Raw genomic sequence first — 24,092 nt, forward strand, 5'->3', positions numbered from 1 at the left:
CAAGTTTCCAGGCTTTCCGCCACATCTGCATTCTTTCCTATCCCACCTACCAGGTTATTTTTTCCCTTTAATTCTTTAACTAGAAAACATGACAGTCGGCTGTGGAAGCAAAAAATATATTTTTCTCTTATCTTTTAAATTCTTCTAGCTGAGCTATTAATCAAATTAACGGAGACAGATTAACAGGAGGCAATGTAAAAAGTCTAGTATACTAATGAATATTCTGGGGAGATAAGAATAGAGACCCAAAGAAGTATTGGGTAGTCGAGGCTTATGTGTCATTCTGAAGCTAAAGAACAAAAAGCTTTGTGGTTTGAGGCTTTAAAGGCAAAGAAGCCATTTGCATGGAGATGCCAGAGCAAACGTTTGATAAATAAGTATTTGCTCAGCATCTTCATGTGAATGTCCCACCGGGAGGTGGTTTTCCATCTAAATTATTTCTAGGCAGTTAGAAGGGAGGCCAAAGTGGTTTCTTTCTGAACCTTCTGTTTCCCAATAACAAGATCAGAATTAACACCCTAAAAGGCAAACCTGGGGCAGCAAGTCTGTGTCCCATCCCAGCAGAGCCACAGCTCTGAGGCTGGGTTAACAAGTCCCACTGACAGCTCAGTTCTACTTCACCTAGTTGTTTAATTAGTTGCTGAGTACCTAAATTATTACCAAACTGGATAAAATACTGAAACATTGCTCTATTCATCTAAGTGTATTGACTTTTGACTTCTTATTACAGAAAAACAAAAAGATGCATTTGAATCTGCTAAAAAAATAAAGTCCAGTTCTTTGTCACCCACCACTACGTTTTTGGAAAGCAACTCGACACGTGTGTTGTGACATTACCCACAGCGGCTCAGGAAGAACTAGGAGCCTTGTGACCCTGGCTCATGTCTCAGATTACTGTTTACACTATTGTTGCTTACTGCTTAATCAGTTCTTTTGTTGAGTTTTTACGCATCTCTAATTTTAATTAGTACCTGCTGAGCGTGTTGCCACCTGAAGTAGTCAGGTCGCACCTCTATTGTTGAGGAATCGGGAGGGGGGAGTTTTGCAGAGGGCCGCCGGCTCCCTTTCAGTGCCACCCAAGCGCTTTCATGTTTCACTTAATTTAGCTCCAGCAATGCGTGCAGCACGCTCGAGAAAGGTCCTCGTGTGCCGTACAATAACGAGGGGCTAATCAGGGCCCCTGCCGTCACGGTAACTTTGTGGCATCCCTGTATTTTCTTTGTCGACGAGAAATGCTGTGTGTGTGGGTGCCCAGGGAAGATTCTGATTGTTTATCCCTTGCTAATTTGTTGATTCTGGAAATGTGTAATGGACTCGTACGGTGAACCCGCCAGGTGCTGTCCTGGGGACATGGCAGTGGATAAGAGAGGCAAAGTGGACATTGCTGCTGATGTCCAATTATTTACTTGTCGACTAATCTTTAAAAGGCACTTCAGTGCCGGGGTCCAGCCTCGGTGGGTCTCAGGTTCCCCGGAAGGAGGAACGGCTCAGGCAAAGTGAATGGAGCGAGACACCAGGTGGGGTGCCAGAGGACAGTCAGGCACTTTGGGCCTGACTGACTCACCGAGAGGAATTAATTTTTATTTTTATAAGGGAGGTTAAACAACACTCAGTGGAGCAGGTGCATAGTGTGATGATTAAAACAGAAATGGTTACCATAGAAATAACTTCAAAAAGTACAGAAGGTTTTACAGATCAAGCATGTTAAACAAAGGTTATTTTGACCAAGAGGGTTATCAATCAGATAGCCAATGAAGCTATACAGGCACAAACTTTCAGATGCCAATTAGTAACTAGGTGTTTATGAAGACTCCAGGGGTTGGTCTAAGTTAAAAGGGTGCAAGGGATGATTTATAGGTATACAGAAATTAGCTATTGTCTGTTGAGGTTAGATTTGTCTAGGTTAGGCAACTGGTTTCCTGGCTAGGTCTTTCTATTTATACATCTTGGGGGGCCATGTTTTGTATTTGTTTCCATGTATTGAGATTATTATATTTAATTAAAACTTCTTCCTTTTTTACCCACCTGGTCCCATCAGTAAACATTCCTGTCCAGGGTATGGGAAGGGTAGTGTCTCTAATGAATCTTAAGCTTTTAAGTGGTGACTGCTTAAGGAGCATTCCTAGCCAACAGCTTCCTTCAGCGTTCTGGCAGCTGGTCTGCCTATAGTTTAATTTTGTCCTTAACTTCCCAGGTGGGGGAAGTAGGCAGCCTTAATTCCCCAATTAAGGTTGTTAGGGATTTCTATTCTGTGGTCAATAAATCATTTCGCACAGGACCAGAGGCATCGTGCAGACTTTTTGTTATAATGCACAGGTATCTAAAAATCCTACCACCTGTTGCTAGCAGGGACAGGCCTACAGGAGAAGATAGACAGGAGATCCGGCCACAGTCGCCTCTGCTGTGCAGATGCGTCTCACCCGACCCCACTGTGTCAAGGGTCGGCTGTTGGTCGGCTCCCCACACTTCAAGATGCCTAAAGATCCTTAATTCCAGCCAAATTATTGACCTCAATGTGCTGCTCCAGAATTTTCCTGAACCTCTGTGTTTTCCCAACTCCTCTCTTTCTCTCTCACACTATACCCAATTCTTCAGCAAATGTGCTCAGAACGAATTCAAAAACTGACCCCCTTTTTTCACGGGGACCAGACCGCCCTCCCCTGTCACCTGGGTGACCGCGCTGGCCTCCTCGCTGGGTTCCCTGCCCTCCACCCAGCAGCCACACAAATGCTGACTAATGTGGGAGCTAGAAAATAGTAATACTGTTCTTCCCACCTCCTAAAGTCTTCTGCCTGGGCGAATCATTAACAGAGTCAGATTAGCAGGAGGGTATCACATATTTACTACACGAGCATGGAAAATTTACATAAGCATGAACATTTCAACAGCCCTGAGGCAACATGAGGTATATGAAATTTTTTGGATAAAGGAGAGAGAAAAAAAAAGGAGAAAATGCTGCCTTAGATTTCAGAAGTCAGGGCGGGCGATTCACAGGCAGTTAAAAGAGCAGATTTTAGACGGCAAGACCATTTTTTCTAGGCAACTCGGAAACAATGGGACCCAGGGTATCCAGTCACAGCCGCCCGCCTGGAGCCCTTGTATTTACCATTTTTAATTAAATTAGGCTAAGGCGAACATCCGGATTTTTATCCCGAAGCAAGCTTTTTTGCCTCCCTGTCTCAGTGTTACATGTAGAACACCTTCAAGGTCCCCACCCCAAGAAAACGGTTAGAACTAATACCTTCGGTGAAGTTGCAGAAGCCACAACCAACCCTCGGCAGTACTTCCAATTCTTTGCAACAACAATCAACCCAAAACGAAGTGAAGAAAAACGGTTTCACTGACAATAGTATCAAGAAGAATAGAATGCTTACGGGGAAAAATTAACCAAGCAGATGGAAGATATATACACTAAAAACTACCAAACATTTCTGAAAGGAAAGGAGAAACAAATACACGGAAAGACATCTATGTTTACGGACTGAAAGACCCTCAAGTATCTACGAGTTTGGCACAGTCTCCATCGGGAGCCCGGAGACGCACGAGCTGGAGAAAGACGCTGCCTGCACCCCGCCCACCGGGCACCCCGGCACCCGCCGCCCGGCCGCCCCGCAGCCTTCTCCGCGTGCCTCTGTCACGGGCACTTACCCCGCATTGCAGCCTCCGGGTGAGCGGACTTGGAGCACCGCAAAGGAGACTTCTTGCGTTTCTAAGGCGCTTCGGAGAGAAGCCGAAACTGCCCGACCCGCACCCGCCTTGGCAGAGGGGGAGGCTCCAGTCTGGGCACGGCCGGAGCCGGACTCGGAACACCGGGATCCCCCGGCGCCAGCCGGGCGCGGCCCTCACCCCGCCCCGCCCGCGGTCCAGCCCACCCTTCGGCCTTCGCCTCTGCCTCCCTGCCCGGGACTTTCTCTCTCTTTGGAATCGCCTGCCGTCTCATCTCCGGCCTTCCTTCCGCCCGGCGGCTGCGCGGCCCCCCACACCCCCTCCACCCTCCGGGTTCCCCAGACCCTCCGTCTCCCCGGAGCTGCAAGGCCTGTTCCCACCCTCAGGCGCCCTCTGACCCCTCCGCCGGGACCCCGCCTCCCGTTTCCCAGGGGCGCAATGGTTCGCTGGTTACCGCTGTTCAGGGTCGCATTCCCTCTCCCTTCGCGTCCCCACACCCTCACCGCGCTCCCGCCTCGGGTTCTGACTTCTCAGAGCTTCCCTGTGGTTACGGTTTTGTTTGCCCCGCGCACAGGATTGCCCCCCGGCCCTGCCCCCAGCCCCACGGATCCTTCACACCAGGTGTTTTCACATCAGGTGACAGCCACCCTGCCTCTCAAGGCCGAAGCCGCGCTCGGAAGGACGGCCCCGCGTGCCTCCCACTTCCCGTTCTCCGGCCCCGCGGCTCTCCCCTGGGAGCAGGGGCCCAACGCCACCACGCACCACCCGAAGTCCTCCGCCTGGTCCCGCACCACTCCCAGTTCTCGTTCCCTTCACCCTAAACCAAGACGGCCGTACCCGCCTCTCCTCCTGCCCTGCTTCTGCAGCCGCCACTGTTTCCCTTTCACTTCTGCCCAGAACCTTGGGCCTTCTTGTCCCGCCCGGCAGCCCCCGGGTTTCTAAAGCCCGTCTGGCCCTTGGGTCAGTTTAGGATTTTGCTCTACGCTCAGAAGCCAACAAAGCCCGAAATAATTCTTAGGAGAGCGTCTGTTTTCAGACACCCTGTATCCTGCTTGCGGACTCTCTTTGACACAGGCACACGGAGTTTATGAAATCGACCACGCAAGCCAGGGATGTGTCCTGGGTCGGGGGGTGCATCTGGAGGCCTCTGGGTGATCGCAGGGCGGTGAGGGCTCTGGGCGAGGGCACTTGACCAAGAAGAGCTGGGGCTTTCATCCGGCTGCCTCCTTAAGGAGTCCTCACACCCCACACACGGCCAGAGTTCTAGGACAGAACATCTTTGGAAGATTTGCGCGTCTGCTCCCTTCCACGTGAGGTGAAAGTGCATGTGAAACTAGAATAGTGTGGGTGATCAGGGCTGGTGTTCTTGCCAAAGCTAGCGAGGACATCTGAATGATTTCCTCTGCCCTGGTGTGCCACCCTGCGGAGGCGGTGGGGGGAATTTCGGACAAGGACCCAGGAGCGAGCGGGTGGTCCCCGGTGTGTCTCCAGCGTGCAGCTGAGTGGACAAGGCATCCAGCCTGTCTGCGCACTCCCCAACCGTCCGGGGGCGGGAAGCCTGAAAGGGGCGGCGCTGCGCTGGAGTCACGCTGTGTGTCTGCAGGACGCTGCTCCCCCTCAGACTCTGGGCAACGTGCTTTCGCCTCTTCCAGCTTCTGGAGGCCGTTCTCATTGGGGCCTCGTCCCCCGTCACACGCACCTTCCCTCCCGGGCTCCTGCGGGCACGTCTGCTCTTCTCGTTGTGTCATTTAATGTTTTCCCTAATGGATTTTTTACTTATCCTACTTAATATAACACCTCCAGGACCATCTGTTTTCTCACCAATGCAAAGATTTCATATTTTTAAATGCAATACTCAGTTTTTTTAACGTGTACATGCATATTTACCATATACAGGGTCTGGCACAAACCACATCATTTTTCATGATAAAATCTTTTATTACAAAATCGTAAGCGTGTGATTCTGTAACATAACAATATCACACTCAAGCACACCACATGACATTTTAGGTGAAATGTTCAAGTTAAAACTATAAATCATTACACCCATATTATTGTCCCATCAATCACGCGGAAGCAGGCCTCCCTTCTTCGGACCCTGGATTTTCTGTTTGTCTGCTGACGGACACCCAGGTGCCCCCCCACCCATGGCTATTATGGACAAGGCACGCCGTTTCAATGGACTTAGGAGTGCAGGTGCCTTTTTGAATTAGTGTTTACATTTTCTTTACACAAATTAGACAAACAACAGAGGTCATATGGAGTTCTCTCTTTAATGTTTGAGCAATCTCATTGCTTTGATGACCAGTTCCCTAAGAGACAGGGTTTCTTACAACAGCTTCTGAACCTGACACGCAGCCCCGGTCCAGGACTCCCATGCTGGACTCACCTGCCCCGGGCATGTTGTGCTGACCCTTTCCTTTCCTTGGGAGTCGTTTCAGCCTGTGTCTCTTTGGACTCCAGCGTCACCACCTGTCTGTGGTCTGAGCGCCCGTCTGTGCAGGGGCTGCCGTTCCAGGTACAGGTGTGTAGGGGTGCAGAGTGCTGACTGACCTCCGAGGTCACAGAGGAAGGAACCCTGCGTGGGCAAAACACCCCGTGGTGAGAAAAGGATGTGAGGGGACAGCCGTTCATGGGGGACACGTCTCCTGAGCTGACTTGGAAATGTGCTTCCTCGCACAATACAAGAGGTGTAAACGTTGACCTCTACAGCAGCAACAGCAGCCCTGCCACTTTGGTACAAGCTGGAAGGATTCTGCCCGGATGTCCTTACGTTCTCCTGGAGCCTCTGGTCCCCTACCGTCAGCACCTTGTGGCTGTCAGAGGAGTGACAGACCTGGGTGGGCCTAGGAGGAATGGAACATCACCAGGCAGGGAAACTGTAGGTGGGAACCTGTAGCCTGGGAAAGTGCCTGCCTAGGAAACTGCCTGTCAACCCTGCCCAGGGCAGACACATGCCCGGCTAGATTGGGGCTGGGGCCAGCCTATCCGACGCAACAGGATGCAGCTTTAACTTGGGCCTGACAAGATGTACCAAGAACAATGGTCAGCAGAAATGGCACCGAGCAACCAGCTCTAGCCATTCAGACTCGGACACCCCAACCAGTTACCATTCGCGGGTTTTTGCACCTAAAAACTCTGCCCCAAGAACAAGCGAGCGAGTCCCAACCTCCCTTGGTTGGCTCCGCTTTCCCTCTCATTCCCCGCTAATAAACCCTGCTCCTTAGCTCGCTGGGTCTGTCTTGTTTCTTGAGCGACTCCGACCTAATATTTTTGGTGCAGAAACCTGGGATGGGGCCCAGTTGGAGGCCCGCGCTCCCATCCTTCGGGGCCACTGGGACTGGCCTCCCGTCGCCCCGATTCCCGGACCGAGGAGTCGTTCAGACACCCTGGGGGACAGCGGCTCCAGCTTCCCCTCTGGCTCTTCCTTCCCGTTTCGCTCCTCACTCGAGAGGACGCTCCCTTCAGGGGCCCTTGCCGCTGCGCCGGACCTTTCCAGCCGACACCGGTCATGTCCTCTCGGGTGAGTCCTGGACCTGCGCCTCCGCGCACTCTGGGGGTTCCGTCCCGGCCGCACTGGCCGCACTTGTAACTCCGGGGGGGGGCCCCCTCCAAATCCGAGCGCTCCCTCGGAGCCCTCCTGCACTGATTCGGGGTGGTCCCGTCCCTCCTCGGGGACGCCCCTGGTGAGGCCCACCCGCTCCTCTCAGGTCCTGTCGCCGACGCAGAGACACTGGCCTCGGCACTCGCACTCACTCAGGGCCGCCCCGCCCCACTTCTGACTCCGGGGGTCAGCACTCAAGTCCTGGGACTCCGACTCACCCTCCTAGGAATCTCCCTCATTACCGCTCTCATTCTCCGCACAATCACCGGGACGGCTCAGTCTCGTCCCGCCCGGGGCACCCCTCTCGGCTATGGACGATAGCCAGGAAACGGCACTGGGGCGAGAGCCAGAGAACTGCACTCTGTTCCAAAATCCTCGCAGACCTTGACAGTTCCCTGCGGGACACTGGCCAGCGGTCCGAGCTCCCGACCCTTCCGCTCCCCTCCCCTCCCGACTCCTCCCCATCCGCAGCCTCTTTGATCCCGGGACCACCCTCTCCCCTAGGCGGGTCCCCGCCCCCCCTGGCTCTCAGACGGCTCCTCTCCTTCAGGGGACGCGGAACCCTCCCAGCCCCCCAGCCCCGACTCTCCTACCCCTGGGACAAAGCCCTTATACCCGCCTGTTATCTCGCAGCCTCACACTCTTTCTCCCTGGCCTGTCATCTCAAATCCCTCAGTGCCTGCCGCCCCGACCCAGGCCTCCTCGGGGATGTCTGTTCTCAGGCGAGCAGCAGGCCGAGGGGGAGCAGAGCGGGCTCCTGTTCCTTGTTCACTGTCAGATTTAGCACAAATAGAGCGCGAGCTCGGCTCTTTTTCTGGGACCCCACAAACTGTGTTAGGGAGTATGACAAAATTCTAGGGATCACCCAGGGCCCAGATGAAAATCCTGGGGCCTTCATGAGCCGCCTCAGCGAGGCAGTTCTCAAACACACCAGTCTGGACCCAGGCTCTGCAGAAGGGCGCTTACTTGATATTCGGAAAAGCTCCAACAACTAGAAGGACTCACTGAGATGGCTTTCCGAGTATTCAACAACAGAGAGTAGGAGAAAAACTTGAACAAAAAAGGAAAGATGAAGAGAGAGAAGAAGGAGAAAATGCCGGGGAAAAGGAAAGGCAGGAAAGAGAAAAGATATACCTAATGCTTGCCACTGCCCTCCAGGGACAAACCCCTACGAGGTGTGAGAAAGGAAAGAAACCTACTCAGGTGGAGGCTCCCCAGGGTCCTTGTTTCAGGTGCGGAAAGAAGGGACATTGGGTGAGGCTCTGCCTGAACCCATGGCCACCTCCCGAACTCTGTCTGCTGTGCAAGAAAACAGGGCATGGGAAAGTTGACTGTCCATCGGCCTCCAGCTGAGGGACTAGACTTCCTTCCTCTGTGGGAGAAGCGGCCCCTGAGTTCACAGTCCCTGGCCTGCTCGGTCTAGCTGCAGAAGACTGACGGGGCCCGGGTTCAAGAGCCCCAGCTGTTGCCATCACCACCACTGAGCCCACGGGAACCCTATGAGTGGCAGGTAAGCCCATCTCCTTTATCCTCGATATGGGAGCCACGTTCTCAGTTGGGCCAGAATGTTCGGGGCCTTTAACCCCCTCCTCAGCCTCTGTTGTAGGAATAGACGGAAAACTAACAAAACCGAGGGCCACTCCTCAGCTCTTTTGCCATATAGGGGAACACACCTTTGCTCATTCTTTCTTAGTTACACCTACCTGCCCTGTCCTGCTGATAGAGAGGGACATTTCAGCCAAGCTGCAAGCCTCCCTTCTAATACCCTCATTACAGAGCGTAACACATGCTCTAAACCCACAAACAGTCCTGCTGCTAATGTTAGGAAGCTCCCCTAATTCCCCAGTGCCCAACTCATCAGACCCCACCTTCCTTTCCTCTGTTAACCCTCGGGTTTGGGACACAAAACACCCTTCTGTAGCATTTTACCATTCCCCCTTCCTCCCAGTCACAGAACCTCTTTGCTTTCACTTGGACACCCAGGATGGCTATGCCTTGGGCCTCTTAGCTCAACACTATAGGCCCAGTCTAAGGTCTGTAGCTTATTTCTCTTAGCCACTAGATGCCCCATCCCTAGGCCGGCCAGCCAGCCTGCCTGTGGGCTCTGGCAGCAGTAGCCATCCTCATTCAGGAGGCTCTTAAGCTGGTTCCATATGCCAACCTGATGGTATATTCCTCCCACTCCATAAACCCTCTCTGTAGCATTTGTAACACACGCTCAGCTATATCCAATGCTTCTCCCTCCCAGCTACAGTTTCTCCATGCTCAAATCCTACAAAACCCTCAAGTCCAAATCCCTCCCTCCCTTCAAAGTCTCAACCCAGCTTCCTTGCTGCTTTCCTTTATCTCTCTACAGACTCTCACCATTGTAACGAGGTCATTCACCACTTTTTATATCCCTTCCCTAATCTCCAGGGCAGCCCTCTCCGGTCACCTACACCCAATTAGCTCTTAGATGGGAGTTCCTTTAAGGCTCTCAAACAGGGAGTGGGCTATGCTATCATCACCCTCAACAATATTCTAGAGTCTAAGTCTCTCTCTCCAGGAACAACCCCCAACAGGGAGAGCATATAGCTCTAACCAGGGTGCTAACTCTCGCCAAGGGACAAACGGTAAACATACACACGGACTGCAAGTATGCTTTCCATATCACACATTCACACATCCCCATGTGGAGGGAGAGAGGACACCTCACCTCTAAACACTCCCCCATCATTAACAGAAACCTCATCCTCAGGCTCTTCCAGGCAGCCTCATTACCCAGACGCGCTGCTATAACTCACTGCAAAGGGCATCAACACAGGAGAGATTACATCTCCATAGGAAATGATAAAGCAGACACTGAGGCCAAAAGGCTGGCCCAGAACACTCAGTCATTTACTCAGCTGTTAGTAAAGCCCTCTAAAGCACCACCACATACCCATGAGGAACATCTAAATCTCCCCAAACTGGGATGGACCTTTTCCAATAGGCAGTATACTCTTAACAACAAAATAATTTTACCAGAACACGTGTCACCCAAATCCTTACTGACCTGCACAACCACTTTCACATCAGTGTGAGACCCCTCGCCTCTTTTCTCTCTCAGACACTCCTACACCATTCCCTACTCTCTACCCTAGAAAAAGAACAGCAATGTGCCATCTGCCAACAAACAACACCACAGTGGAAATTGAGACCTCCCACTTTCCCAACTCACCAAGCCAGGGGACAGGTCCCCGGCCAGAATTGTCAGGTTGACTTCTCCACTCACTCCTCCACTAGCGAAAGCTGGCTCTCAACTCTGCTTTCTCTCTCTCCTCATCACTCAAGACACTGCTATTGCCCCTAATTACCCCTTTCCTCACTTTATTTCTCTTAGTAGGACCCTCTTTAATTAAGCTGTCAATCAATTTCATAAGAAAAACAGTTGAAGCCATTGCAGCAGAATCCACGAAGGCCATTCTGCTACTGAGAGAGTACCATCATCTACACCATAATCCAGTGCAAGAAGGGGAGGTCCCCTTGCTATGCCCCCCACTCAGCAGGAAGTAGCCTAAAGACAGCACGATGCCCCTCATCCCTATACAACCTCTCCCGCCCTTTTATAGAAGAGAAAAAGCAGGAATGACAGACCTGGGTAGGCTTAGGAGGAATGGAAAATCACCAGGCAAGAAAACTGTGCCGTGGGAAGCAGTAGCCTAGGAAAATGCCTGCCTGGGAAACTGCCTGTTGACCCTGCCCAGGACAAACAAACAGATGCCTGGCTAAGATTGGGTCTGGGGTCAGCCTATCTGGCATAACAGGATGCAGCTTTAACTTGGGCCTGACAAGATGTATCAAGAACAATGGTCAGCAGAAATGGCACCCAGCCACCAGCTCTAGCCAATCAGACCCTGACACCACAACCAGTTACCCTTCGCGGGTTCTTGCTCTTAAAAATCCTGCCCTAAGAGCAACCGAGCGAGTCCTAACCTCCCTAGGTTGGCTCCACTTTCCCTCTTATTCCCCGCCAATAAACCCTGCTCCTTAGCTCGCTGCATCCGTCTGGTTTCTTGAGTGACTCTGACCTAACAAGGAGTGAACTACATACTTCCGAGGGTGAAGTTGTTAAAACTGGATGATTTGGGGCACAGTAACTTCATACACAATTTCTGAACGTATTGTGGTAGAAAAATTATGTACTAATGAGTAAGTTTGGATTAATGTTTGAACAGCAGATTAACCTGTAGAGAGAGGCTCTAACATCTGAGAAGGAAAACTGTGGAAATAGCTCTGAGGCTTGGAAAAATACCCTACCTCATAGTTTATCATCAATCCTACCAAATATTGCCCTTTTTTTGTTTGTTCTGGTGCTCCATGCACTTTAAGTTTATAGGGCCTCCCTTGACCTTGGTCCTTCCCTCTCCCTTTCCGAGCATCCAGGCTCCTCTCCAGCAGCTCTGAGGGCCTCAGTCAGTGTCTCCTCCTCCAAGCCCCAGAGCTCTTGCAAACTCAAGTCTCTGCCACGGTATGAGCAGGTGATAAGGGTGGAGTTTGCTGCACTAGTGCTGCAGGGCGATGTTTGGACAACCCAGCCAAGCTGTGGCTTTGAAAGCCATCAGCCATGCTCACCAGGGCTGATTGGACACTGGAAACCCTGCCTTCAGTTTGTGCTCCTGGTCCCTCCACCTTGGCCCCTCCCCCACGGTTTCAGTCACTTGCAACTCTCCAGGTGTTCTGTCCTGGGACTTCTCCTGGAGTCCTTCCCCCTTTCTCCAGTCATTTCTCAGCTGGAGATGCCCCACCAGGCCTCTGGCTGCAGCCTTCACTTCTGCCTGTCATGACACCCAGAACCCCTCCTCTCTCTGACCCCTACTCCCTACTGGATTCTGTCTCCTCTTGCCCTGTCTACTGTCCCTTTTTCTACGTGGGTCTGCTCTTCTGGTTTCCCCTCTCAGCGGAAAAAACTCTGTGCCCTTGGAGGCTGGAGTCTGCCCCTTTTTTTCATCTCCCTCCAGTGAGGACAAATGCCCTACCCCCTGAGGGTTGCCCCACAACCTCCTGCATTTTTTCCCTCATCCACCTCTCCCAAGGTGCTGCCCTTGAAGGTGCCTCCTAAGCATCCATCCATTCCCAAGGCACCGAGTACTCCACTAGAGGCGCTCACAGGTCATCAGAGGCCCCGCTTCCTCTGCGTTGTTTCTGAGACCCTCACCCCCATCCTTGAACTAAGCCTGATGCCCTCTGGGGCTCAGAGTCTCTATTATATCAGAAACTGACAGCTCAGACCACAATGCTTAAAAATAGGCATTTTGTTGTGTGCCTTCTGTAAAAGAAAACTTTGAAGGAACTGTTTGTACCTCAGCGTGGAAACATTTAGGAACACATACTTTTTCATGTGTCACTGGTATTCGTATGTTTCTCACGGTTCTGTGACCTTCGCTGGACTGAATCAAGGCGTCTGTGGTTGTGCGCCCTCTGCAGGCTTCGGGGAGAAGTGTCCTCTTGACGCCAGCTTTAGGGAGGGTCCTTTCTTGCACGGTAGGCATCACGCGGTCTTTTCTTATCCTGTTTCTGCCCTTATGTGTCTTCTCACTCTGACCTCTGCCTTTTTTATGTAAACACTGTGATTGTATTCAAGATAGACATTCTCCTGATCTCAAGATCCTAGACTTCACCACAGCTGCCAAGTTTCTTTTATCATAAAGGGCCAATCACAGGTTCCAGAATGAGACTGTCGATACATTTGGTGGGCATTATTCAAACTGCCAAGTACAAAATGAACTTCAAAATGTTCAGAATTTATATTTATGAGCTTTTGCAGACACGATTCTTTTCAAAATTGTCCACTTTACCGGGCCAAGTGTTGCCTGCTCATTTGCACTTCTTCATCCCTTCTCCATGCTGCGGGAGGCCCCCTGGCCTTCCACTCCCCAGGCACTTGCACTGTGGGCTGCCGCACTTGCCAGTCTGGTTGCAGAGCAGCGATGAAGGTGGTGCACACTGCCGGGTGCCATGGTGCACGCTCGCTGGCCAGGAGCAGCTCTGCCCTGTGGGAAAGCAGACCTGTCTCTTGGCTTCTTACAATGCTGACTGCTTGGGAATTGAGGCAAGGGGACACTCACATTGTGTTTCCTAAGCATTAGATCATTTCACTCCCAGATATGAAGCTGTGGACGTTTTTAATGGATATCATGTTTTCATTTCTTATTCATGAGATAAAGATATTCCAAACAGATCAATGACATGATCAAAAATAATAATAAAAAAAGATTCAGTGCTGTTCTTAAACCAGACATCTAATTGCTAATCAAGAGCCTGTCTGCACTTGTAGTGGGCAAGAGGGCTTTAGTTTTACATAACCAGTTGGTGGTGAAACATATAAAAACTTTGTCTAGCTTTTAAGAGGATGGTGCAGCAGGTGGATCTTATACTCATTTCCTTCCAGGACCAAACTGCGAATACAATTAATTAAAGAAAAATCACCCTGAGTAACCCACTAAAGACTAATCAAAGAGTTGCCATAATAAAAAATTGTCAGAGGAAGTCACATCAAGTCAGGGAGTGTAACAGTGAGAAATTGTAACAGTGAGGAGTTGTAACCCACCACATGGTTCTTTTGACATTGTTTCTGTAAGTGCTGTCTCTGGCTAATATGTAGTTTTAGATGAACAGCAAGTTTGTGTAAGAATCCTAGGAACTAGCTTCAAAAGATACAGACTTCCACCTTAAGGCATTTCGGTTATGGGAGGTTTGCTCACCGCAGCTGTGGATCTAAGGCATGTAAAACCAGGATGACATGAAATCAGGTTGATTAAGCCAGGATGACACACGCCAGACATAACTTGCCTTATGGGAATGGACTGTACTTGTCTGCATGTAGAGAATTTTCCAACCCCCTCCCTGGGTCTCTTTCTTTCCCCCCTCTCTCTTTTTATGAAAACATCTGCCTGCACAGAGATGTTGGGATGGGCATTGAGACAAGAGTCCCCCATCTTCCCAGGAGATGAGATTTGACACATGAGTCCTGTATCTTCCAGGTGGCTGGTGTCTGAAAATAAACCATTTTTCTTCACATCAGCACCTGCCTCTCCAGCACCGGCTTTTGAAGGAGCAGGCAGCTGGACCTGTGGTGGGTTACAGTAGGAAGGGCAAGGAGGCGGGGTGCAGAAAGGGCTCATCTTGCTTCCAAAGGTGGTGGCTGAGCTTGTGAAGGGATATCTCAGCTGTGGGGGGTTTGCTCTGAGAAGGGTGGGGCTTACACTTCAGGCTGATCTTCACAGCCCAGATATTGGAGCCAGGAAGGGACACCCACATAACATCTGTCTGTGGAAGCCAGTGGGTAGCAATGTTAATACGTAACATAATAAACTTAAAAACAGAAACTGTAGTAGGAGGCAAGAAGGACAATACATAATGATAAAAATATCAGTTCAACAAGAGGACATAATTCGGGTACATTTATGTCCCTGACACAGGAGCACCTGTGTAAAGCAAATCTTGATGGATGTGAAGGGAGAGAATTGACAGTAATACAGTCATTGTAACAGATTTTAACACCCCATTGACTTCAATGGATAGATCGCCACACAGAAAATCAACAAGGAGATGGTGGCTTTAAATAACACACTGGATCAGATGCATTTAATTGGTATCTTCACAGCATTTCACCCCAAAGAAGCAGAATATACATACTTTTTAAGTGTACGTGGAATATTTTAAAAAATAGAACACATGTTAAGACACAAAAAAGTCAATAAAAATCAACCATAAGAAAAAAACTGAAAAACAAAGTCAGAGCCTAAATAACATGTTACTAAACAATGAATGGGTTAGCAATGAGATTTTGGAAGAAACCAAAAGTTATCTTGAAACAAGTAAAAATGAAAACACAGAGTTCTGGCCAAGATGGAGGTGTAGGTAGAAATACTTCACTTCCTCACACAACCAAAAGAAGGACAACAACCAATTCTAAAGCAATGAACAACCAGAAGTTCCAGAAAATCAAACTGCATGAAACTCTGACAACTAAGGAGTTAAAGAAACATTCATCCAGAATGGTAGGAGGGATGGAGATGGGCAGCCAAGTGGAGAGGATGCTTGGTGAGGCAGCAGACTGTGCTGGTGAGGTGGGGTTGGCTGAACAGGAAACTAAAGACTCCAAATTTCTAGCTGTAAAACACTGTGGGGGTTGTGATGGCAGGAGAAACTCCCAGTCTCACAGAGAGTTTGATAGAAAGTGGGGCTAGAGCAGAGCAAGGGGCATTGTTCCCTCTCCGACCCCTCCCCTACAGACAGTACCACAACACAGCAAGGAGGGTTGCTCCGCCCTGGTGAATACCTAAGGTGCCGCCCCTTTACAATATACCACGTACACTGAGACAAAGAAATATGGCCTGAATGAAAGAAGAGATCAAAGCTCCAGAAAAAGAGGTAAGTGATGAGGAGCTAGCCAACCTATCTGATGCAAAGGTCAAAACCCTGGTAATCAGGATGCTCACAGAACTGATTGAGCTTGGTCACAAAATGAAGGAAGAAATGAAGGCTACCCAAAGTGAAATAAAGCAAAATATACAGGGGACCAACAGCGAAGGGAAGGAAACTGGGACTCAAATCAACGATTTGGAGCAAAAGAAAGAAAAAAACATCCAACAGGAACAGAATGAAGAAACAAGAATTAAAAAATACGAGGAGAGGCTTAGGAACCTTTAGGAAAATTTTAAATGTTCCAACATCCGAAACATAGGAGTGCCAGAAGGTGAAGAGGAAGAAAATGAAATCTTATTCAAACAAATAATGAAGGAAAACTTCCCAATGTGGCAAAGGAAATAGACTTCCAGGAAGTACAGGAAACTCAGAGAGTCCCAAAGAAGTTGGACCCAAGGAAGCACACACCAAGGCACATCATAATTAAGTTACCCAAGATTAGAGATAAGGAGAGAATCTTAAAAGTAACAAGAGAAAAGGAGATACTTACCTACAAAGGAGTTCTCATAATGCTATCAGCTGATTTCTCAAAAGAAACCTTTCAGGCAAGAAGGGGCTGGAAAGAAGTATTAAAGGTCATGAAAGGCAAGGACCTTTCATGGTCTATCCAACATGACTCTATCCAGCAAAGCTTTCATTTAGAATGGAAGGGTGCATAAAGTGCTTCTCAGATAGGGTCAAGTTAAAGGAGTTCCTCATCACTGAACCCTTATTATATGAAATGTTAAAGGGACTTATCTAAGAAAAAGAAGATGATTAAAACTATGAACAGTAAATGACAACAAACTCCTATTAACAACTGAACCTAAAACACAAAAACAAAAACTAAGCAAACAACTAGAATGGGAATAGAATCAGAGGAATGGAGATCACATGGAGGGTTATCAGTGGGGAGGAGGGGTGATGGAGGGAAAGGTACAGAGAATAAGTAGTATAAAAGGCAGGTACACAATAGATGGGGGAGGTTGAGAATAGTATAGGAAACAGAGAAGCCAAAGAACTTATATATATGACCATGGACATGAACTAAGGTGGGGTGGGGTGTGCTGGAGGGTAGGGGTGTGCAGGGCAGAGAGGGGATGAATGGGAGAAAAATATTGGGACAACTGTAATTTCATAATCAATAAAATACCTTAAAATTAGAAGGAAGACTATGGATATGATTTGGGCACACTGAACAATTTTTTTAACTATAGAAAAGATTGCTGAAGTCAGATATAAAGTATAAATTAGCAAAAAAAAAACAAAAAAGAAAAAAGAAAATACAACAACTCAAAACCTATAAGACATGGCAAATGTAATTTTAAGAGAAAAATTCATAACATTACAGGCTTACCTCAGGAAACAATAACAAATAATTCAAATAAACAATATTACTTTACACTTAGAGGAACTGGAAAAAATCAGCAAAGTGCAAGGTGAGGGGAAGGACAAAAATAGTAAAGATTAGAGCAGAAATAAAGGAAATAGAATCTAAAAAATAATACAAAAGATCAATGAAATAAAGAGCTGGTTCTCTGAGAAAATAGAAAAGATTGATGAACTTTTAACTAGACTCATCCAAAAAAAAAAAAAAGAGGGAGAGAGAAGACTTAAATGAACTAAACCAGAAATAAGAGAGAAGTAATCACTGACACTAAAGAGATATTTACAAAAGTTTGTAAGAAAATATAGTGAACAACTATATGCTAACGAATTGGACAACATGGAAGAAATGGATAAATTCATAAAAACATGCAATTTTACAAAACTGAATCAGGAAGAACTGGATAATCTGAATGGAAAGATTCAACTAGAAAAATTGAAGCAGTAATCACACAACTTTTTTTACATTTTTTCTTTTTATTGATTCCAGAAAGAGGGGAAGGGAAGGAAAGAGACTGGGGAGAGAAACATCAATATGAGAGAGAAACATCAACTGCCTAGAATGGGGAGCGAACCGACACCCCAGGCATGTACACTGACCAGGAATCAAACCTGCAACCTTTAGATCGGCAGGACAGTGCCCAATCAACTGAGCCTTACTGGCCAGTGCCAAAAAACTTTTAACAAATGAAAGTGCTGTACTGAAGTGTTTCACAGGTAAATTTTATCAAATATTCCTAGAAGAACGAACACCTCTTCTTCCTGAACTATTGCAAAAAGTCCAAAAAAGTGAAGTTTAATAAAAAAACCCCCGATGAACCAAGTGGAAACAGAGGCACTGATACATGGAACAGACTGACAGCTGTCAGAGGGGAGGAGGGAAAAGGGACTGGATGAAAGGAGGTGAAGGCATCGGCCAAAGAGCTCGCATGCATGACTCACAGACACAGACAGCAGTGTGGTGATGGCCAGAGGGAAGAGGGTGCGGGGGCTGAGCGAGGGTGGGCAAAGGAGTGGAAGGTAAGAACACCTGCAATAGTGTCAACAATAAAAAGAAAGTTAAAATATAACATAAATGACTGTTGCAAAACAATAGCAGTAACGGCTTACTGGTTGAGCACGATATCTGAACCACAGATTGTCCTGAATGTGTAAAAGACAAAATATTGTTGGGAATAAACAGTGCTTATGGATACATAACATTATAAACGTGCTAGATGCCAACAGATTGTCCGCTCAGAACTGGTTACAACAGCAACTTTCATTTAGTGTGCGTTTCACCACAATAAAAATGAAGTTTGGAAATCATGAACAGTCACCCCTGCTGGCTGCAGTGGGCTTGACACTCAGAACTAAATGTAGATGGAAAGATTCAAGACAAGTTGGCACCTGGAGTGTGTTGTGCATTATGGGAAGGCTGAGAAGACAAACTCTAACCCCCAGTCTGTGGATTTAGTGCAGCTGGAGATTCTGAAGACCATAAACAATGGGAATAGTCATGAATTAATGGAGTTGTCACTTCTGGGTTCAAGGAGGACCCTGTGGCCAGGACTGCACACAGAGGGGCTTCTGCTGGCAATGCACTGTCTCCTGACTCGTGTGGTTCCCCCAGGGGTTCGCTCGGTTATGTTTTGTTAATTCATGTGCACATGGTATGAACTGTCTCATGCTGTCTAAATAAACTTGTTTGTAAAGTAACATTCTTGGTTTTGTTTCATAGTCATTTGGCTTTAAACATAATTGCCTCATCTTTCATATAAACAATATTTTTACAAAAATATAATGACCCATTTCTGATAAACGACAGTTTTGCCCTTTAGAATTAATAAAGTCATCTATTATAATAATATTATGTGTTTTTTCAAACAATAAAACAATCATGTCTATTTAAAAATGCAATATCCAGTTTTTAAGAATACTGAGCTTATTTGAATCGAAAATGAAATGGTTGTGTCTTTTAACTGTACAGACACTGCCCTTTGAAAAGTGTTGCATGCTCTCTAATGTGCAGTGGCTTTTGCCTTCCACAATGCCCAGAGTGCGTCCCGTTCTGTCAATGATCCTGAATTTAATGAATGTGTCCTCTTTGGAGGGCGTGTACAAACTGTGTACTGATGGCAATGCCAGGGATAAGACCACACACGCCAACACGGATGGATCTCAGAGACACAAAAGTGAGCATGGAGAAGCAACCCTCTTCCACGCATCTGATCTGGGCCGCACGTGTCGGTAAGTGCCGGGGTTGGCAGAATGGTCAGGTTGAGGCTCCTGCCTTGTTGACTGACAGCCCCAGTGGGAGCGTTTGTTTCTCTCTGGACCACAGTGGGAGGACCGTGAGGATGCCCCGGGGCATTCTGAGGTAGAATGAAGGGAACCACAGAGACCTTTCAAAAGCACCCCAACATCTTTTCTCCAGGGAACTGCACCCAAGATTCTCGGTCTTCGGTACCTTGTGAAAAAATATTTATTATCAGGACTGAAGTTTGTAGTTTTCATGCCCTTGATCATGTCGGACATGCAGCAATTTTAAGTTTGGGGTCTCTTGTTACTTAGCCGTAGATATCAGAAATGAGGTGCATTGTTAGCACGATTCCTACACATCCATGAGCCTGGAATTACTCATGTTTTACAGACCGTGAAACTGAAGGGAGTGAGCTCACTTCTAACATGCAATTATTAACAGCTGAGTTAATTGTCTTTTTGAAGCATAAGCAGACATTCTTCACAGAATTATAGTGGTTGTAAAAACACAAAGGAGATCCTGAGGGTCACTGGATTTGTGGAGCTGGTAGTGTAGAATGAAAGAGAGGAGCTAAAGAAATAAACAAGCGGTGCTTCAAGTGGCAATAGGTGCTCTAAGGGGTAATGAAGGGGAGTAAAGGAGATGGGGAGTGGGTGAGCTGAGGGTTAGTGATGTCAGATAGTCAGGGAAACCTGCATGGCATTGTGACATTTGAGCAAGACCTAGGAGTGGGAGAAAGGAATCATGGAAATGTCTGAGAAGAATCATTCAAGGGAGAGAAAACAGCCTGTGCAATGGGCCTGGGGCAGAAAGTTGCTTGCAGTGCTTGAAGGTCAGGAAGACGCTGTGGACAGAATAGATGGGATGAGAAGAATGACATGAGAAGTGCAGACGTGCAGACAGAACCAGAATTTTTAGGGCAGTGCTCTCACAGGGCCATCTGCCAGGAGCTAGAGAGCCTGGGACAGAAACGAGGCCGACCACATCTCTAAGTGTCCTGTTTATTACAGCTCACATGCACTGTGAGCAGCACTGATGCGGGACCCTGTGGACCGCAGTGAAGACTTTGGACTTCTGCGTGATTGAGATGGAGCGACAGGAAGGTTTGAGAAGAGAAAGGATGGCCTGACTTGGGTTTTAAAGGAACTCATCTCTAAGGATCCAATCCGCCCTTCCTGGGGAGATTGACATCAGTGGGGTCAAGAAGGTGGCAGGAAGGCCAGTTAGTAATATGTAACAATAACCCCATGGAGGAGTGAGGTTCTCTCTCTTGGTAGACTGACTGCAGCTGTGCTGGTGGGTTACAGTTGACTGCAAGAGCGAGACAGGCATCTAGGATAATGCCAAGATTTCTGACCTGAGCAACTGAAAGGATAAAGCTGAGCTTGATTGAAAAGAGAAAGACACTTGGAAAATCAGGTAGAGAGGTGGGAGAATAAAGATCGTGGTGGTGCATTTGCTACTTTAGAGGTGCCGTGACGATGTCTAGGTGGATATCCCAGATGGGCTTAGCCCATTCTCTTTCAAGCTCATTGGGAAACACAAAAATTTAGAAGCTGGCCACAGCAATTCTTGGAAGGTTTGAAAATGGATTCAATGTAAAGGTTCTAAAGGAGTTGGTATTGTGAGACGTGCATTACACCCCTCCACACACTCAGGGCTGTGGACACGGTGGGTCCTAGACTGGTACTCCAGAGGCTGTAGAGGGGCTGTGGCCAGAGACCAGGGAGGCGTGTCCATTTCCCAGGAAGTAGCAACCGGTTTCTTAGTGAAGCAGATCTCCCATCCTGCTTTTGACCATCATTCTGGAAGCTCTATCTTCAGTCTGTTTCTAAATATATAAGTAAAAATAAGGCAGACCATTTATAAAGTGGTGGTGATTCTGGTTCATGGACTGTGGATTATAATTTTCAAATTCTTTGCTCCTGATATTAAAAAGAAACCAAAAACAGAAAACATGTCAGTGTCCATCTTATGTCATTTACACAAAGAGCCAAAAAGTTTGGGTTTCTCAGACAAATCTTACAGGGTGTATGGTCCGGAGATGGCATTTTTTGATGCAATCACTGGCAGCTTCCACAACATTTTAACTTCCACTGTGGCTAGAATACAAGATTATCATTCTACGTCTAAGTCACATTGTGAGCAAAGCCAGCTCCCAGCTCCCATCTGTCGGACACTTCTCTTGTATCTGTGATGACACCACAAACCCTGTGTCTCTGTGAGCTGTTTTGGAGTGATCATGGGGAGGCTCCAGCATCTTTGCCTGAGCTGCACTGAGGATACATCTGCTGCGAACAATGGCAGAGCCCCGGATGTAACCGAAGTTACTTCTGAATGACATGCTTTGAGGCTCCTTACTGGTGTTTTTACTCTTAGGTATCATCTAATTCAAGGTCTTCCCTTTGGAAGATGAGGACTCAGTTGCTTTTTTCATATCACCAACGTGCACACACACACACACACACACACACACACACAGAACAAGTTCTTCCTATCCCGTCTCTCCAGGATTTTCTAAAGATAAATATTTAGTGTAAGCTTTATTGTGTCTGTTGGATGCTATTCACATTTGAGCCAAGGAACTGTGATTTCTTTAAATTGGAATCTCTGAAGTACATCAGAGATGGAGAACCATCCTTCTGTGAGCTACAGATGTGGGGTAAGTGTGGTCCTGCTCATTAGACACTTGTAATAACAAAAATAGAGTGAAAAAGCCTAAAGCTCCTCCACATCCCTTCAAAGCTCCAGGTTACCTTGTCCCCCAGGTTACCTTGTGTTGGTGCTGCCCTCTGGTGGTCACATTACAAACAGCACGTCCCAATGCACTCAAACCACTTTTTTCCAACTTAGGGTCACTCCTAGAGGCAGAACCAGGAAAAGTATCAAATGAAAATGCAAGGCTCTGTGTTTAAAAGTCATTAAGAATTTCAAGATTGTGAAAGTGGAGCATTAAACCTACAGCAGGTTCATCCAAGGGACTGCACAGATTGTGAGCTCATGAAGCTGGTCCTCCCTAGCAGGGCAAGTGCATGGGTTCATCCCCAAGTGAATTCCATGAGAAACTCAAGTCATAGAACACTTACGTACCTACAGCTAATGTTGTATTTAATTGTGCAAACTAGAGGCTTCCCCACTATAAGGGAGCAACACGTCAGATATTTTAACTGCCTTAGTGAGCCCCGTGTGAGGTCCAAAGGGTGGAAGTGGTGCTTGCTCATGTGGATGCTCTGAGACAATGACCTCAGTGAGGACAGTGACACCAGTGACAGCATCAGCTCCAGTGACCAGCATTTTAACCAAAGCTGGAGCCACAGGGACACCCCCATCTGTGACCATTCAAGGATCTGCCATGTCTGTGAGATGTTTATGCTTCCAATAACCTGTGCCATGTGGGACGTACCCTCCAGAGTGAAAAAGAACTTGATGCACTTTTACCTCCATCTAATCTATGTTAGATGAATAAGAGGTGTTTTCGAAGCCTCTGGTGAGACCTAATAAGAGAATCACATGCAGACTCCTAGGGTTTGCATCAAGGCCATGCCTTCTACAGCGACAGAACAGCAGCTTCTGACAGCTTCCAGGCCTCAGGAGAGATGGAGGGTCTGAACATAATGTGTCTGACTATAATGTGCTCAGGTAGCCAGACCTCCTTCCTCATTGTGACCTGGCTTCTATCACACCCACTAGCACATAGATGGGGGCAGGGAGAGCGGCATCCCTCACAAATGGAGTGATACATACTGCATTAGACAAGGACAGGTGGTCCAGACCATCGGTGCCTACTCTTCCATCACTGGGACCTGTCACATAGTGACAGGGATCACCGAAAGTTCCCTCTGACTAGTCCACAAATAAGAAAAAGGCTCCACTCACTCTAAGTTTATCCTGGCCCTTGATCTCCCTCCCACATCCACCCACCCCCAGCCCCTTGCTTGCCTGTTCCCAGGCTCCTAGTCAGCCTGTCTCATTTAACCACAAATCCTCTGGGACGCAGCTCACTTGTTGACCCAGCTGGGCATGCCTCGGGGTACAGGGGTGAGATCTGGCTTTTCACGGCTTTCCCAGGCCATGTGGGAATGGCCACACCTGGACCAGGCTTTGGGAGCTAGCTGGGTCTGAACTGGAGACTGGGCACCTCCGGCTCTCAGTATCCCCACCCTCGTGCCTGCCCTGCATCCCCTACCTTTCCCTGGCCCCATCCCAACTGCTTTCCTGTTTGATTACTGCACACTTCAGCTCTCTCTCTGACTAAAATTCCCAAACTGCTTTGGCTCTTCTTATGTGTTCATGGTGTGCGCAGTCCTACAGTCTCTCATGGCTCTCCAGACTCCTAGTCACCCACAGAATGCTCATTTTTATCCCCTTTGTCCCCTATCCATGTCCTCTGCCCCCTGTCCCCTGCCACCCTGTACACCTGATGCTTTGCTGTGTCCCAATGCCAGGGCACTGACCTGAGTCTTCAAGAGCCTTGTCCTTTCCTACAACCCTGTGTCTCGCCCTCACATCCACCCAAGTCTGGGAGGATGTCACCTCCCCCCTCTTCACTGCAGCAGCTCCAGTGGCTCCTCCCTCCTCAGGCAGGTGGGCCCCTCACTCATTCTTTTCAGCACCATTCTGAATCCACCCAGAAGAGCCCTCCTGCATGGTACATCTATGCCCCTCAGAACCCATATGCTGTCTAGTATACCCACCAGCCGAGGCTTTACAATTTTGCATCCTGACTCTAAGCAGATACCAGCCTTCAACAGCTCCCTCTATGAATAC

Source organism: Phyllostomus discolor, chromosome 12 (assembly GCF_004126475.2).
Source record: "Phyllostomus discolor isolate MPI-MPIP mPhyDis1 chromosome 12, mPhyDis1.pri.v3, whole genome shotgun sequence".
Classification (NCBI taxonomy): domain Eukaryota; kingdom Metazoa; phylum Chordata; class Mammalia; order Chiroptera; family Phyllostomidae; genus Phyllostomus; species Phyllostomus discolor.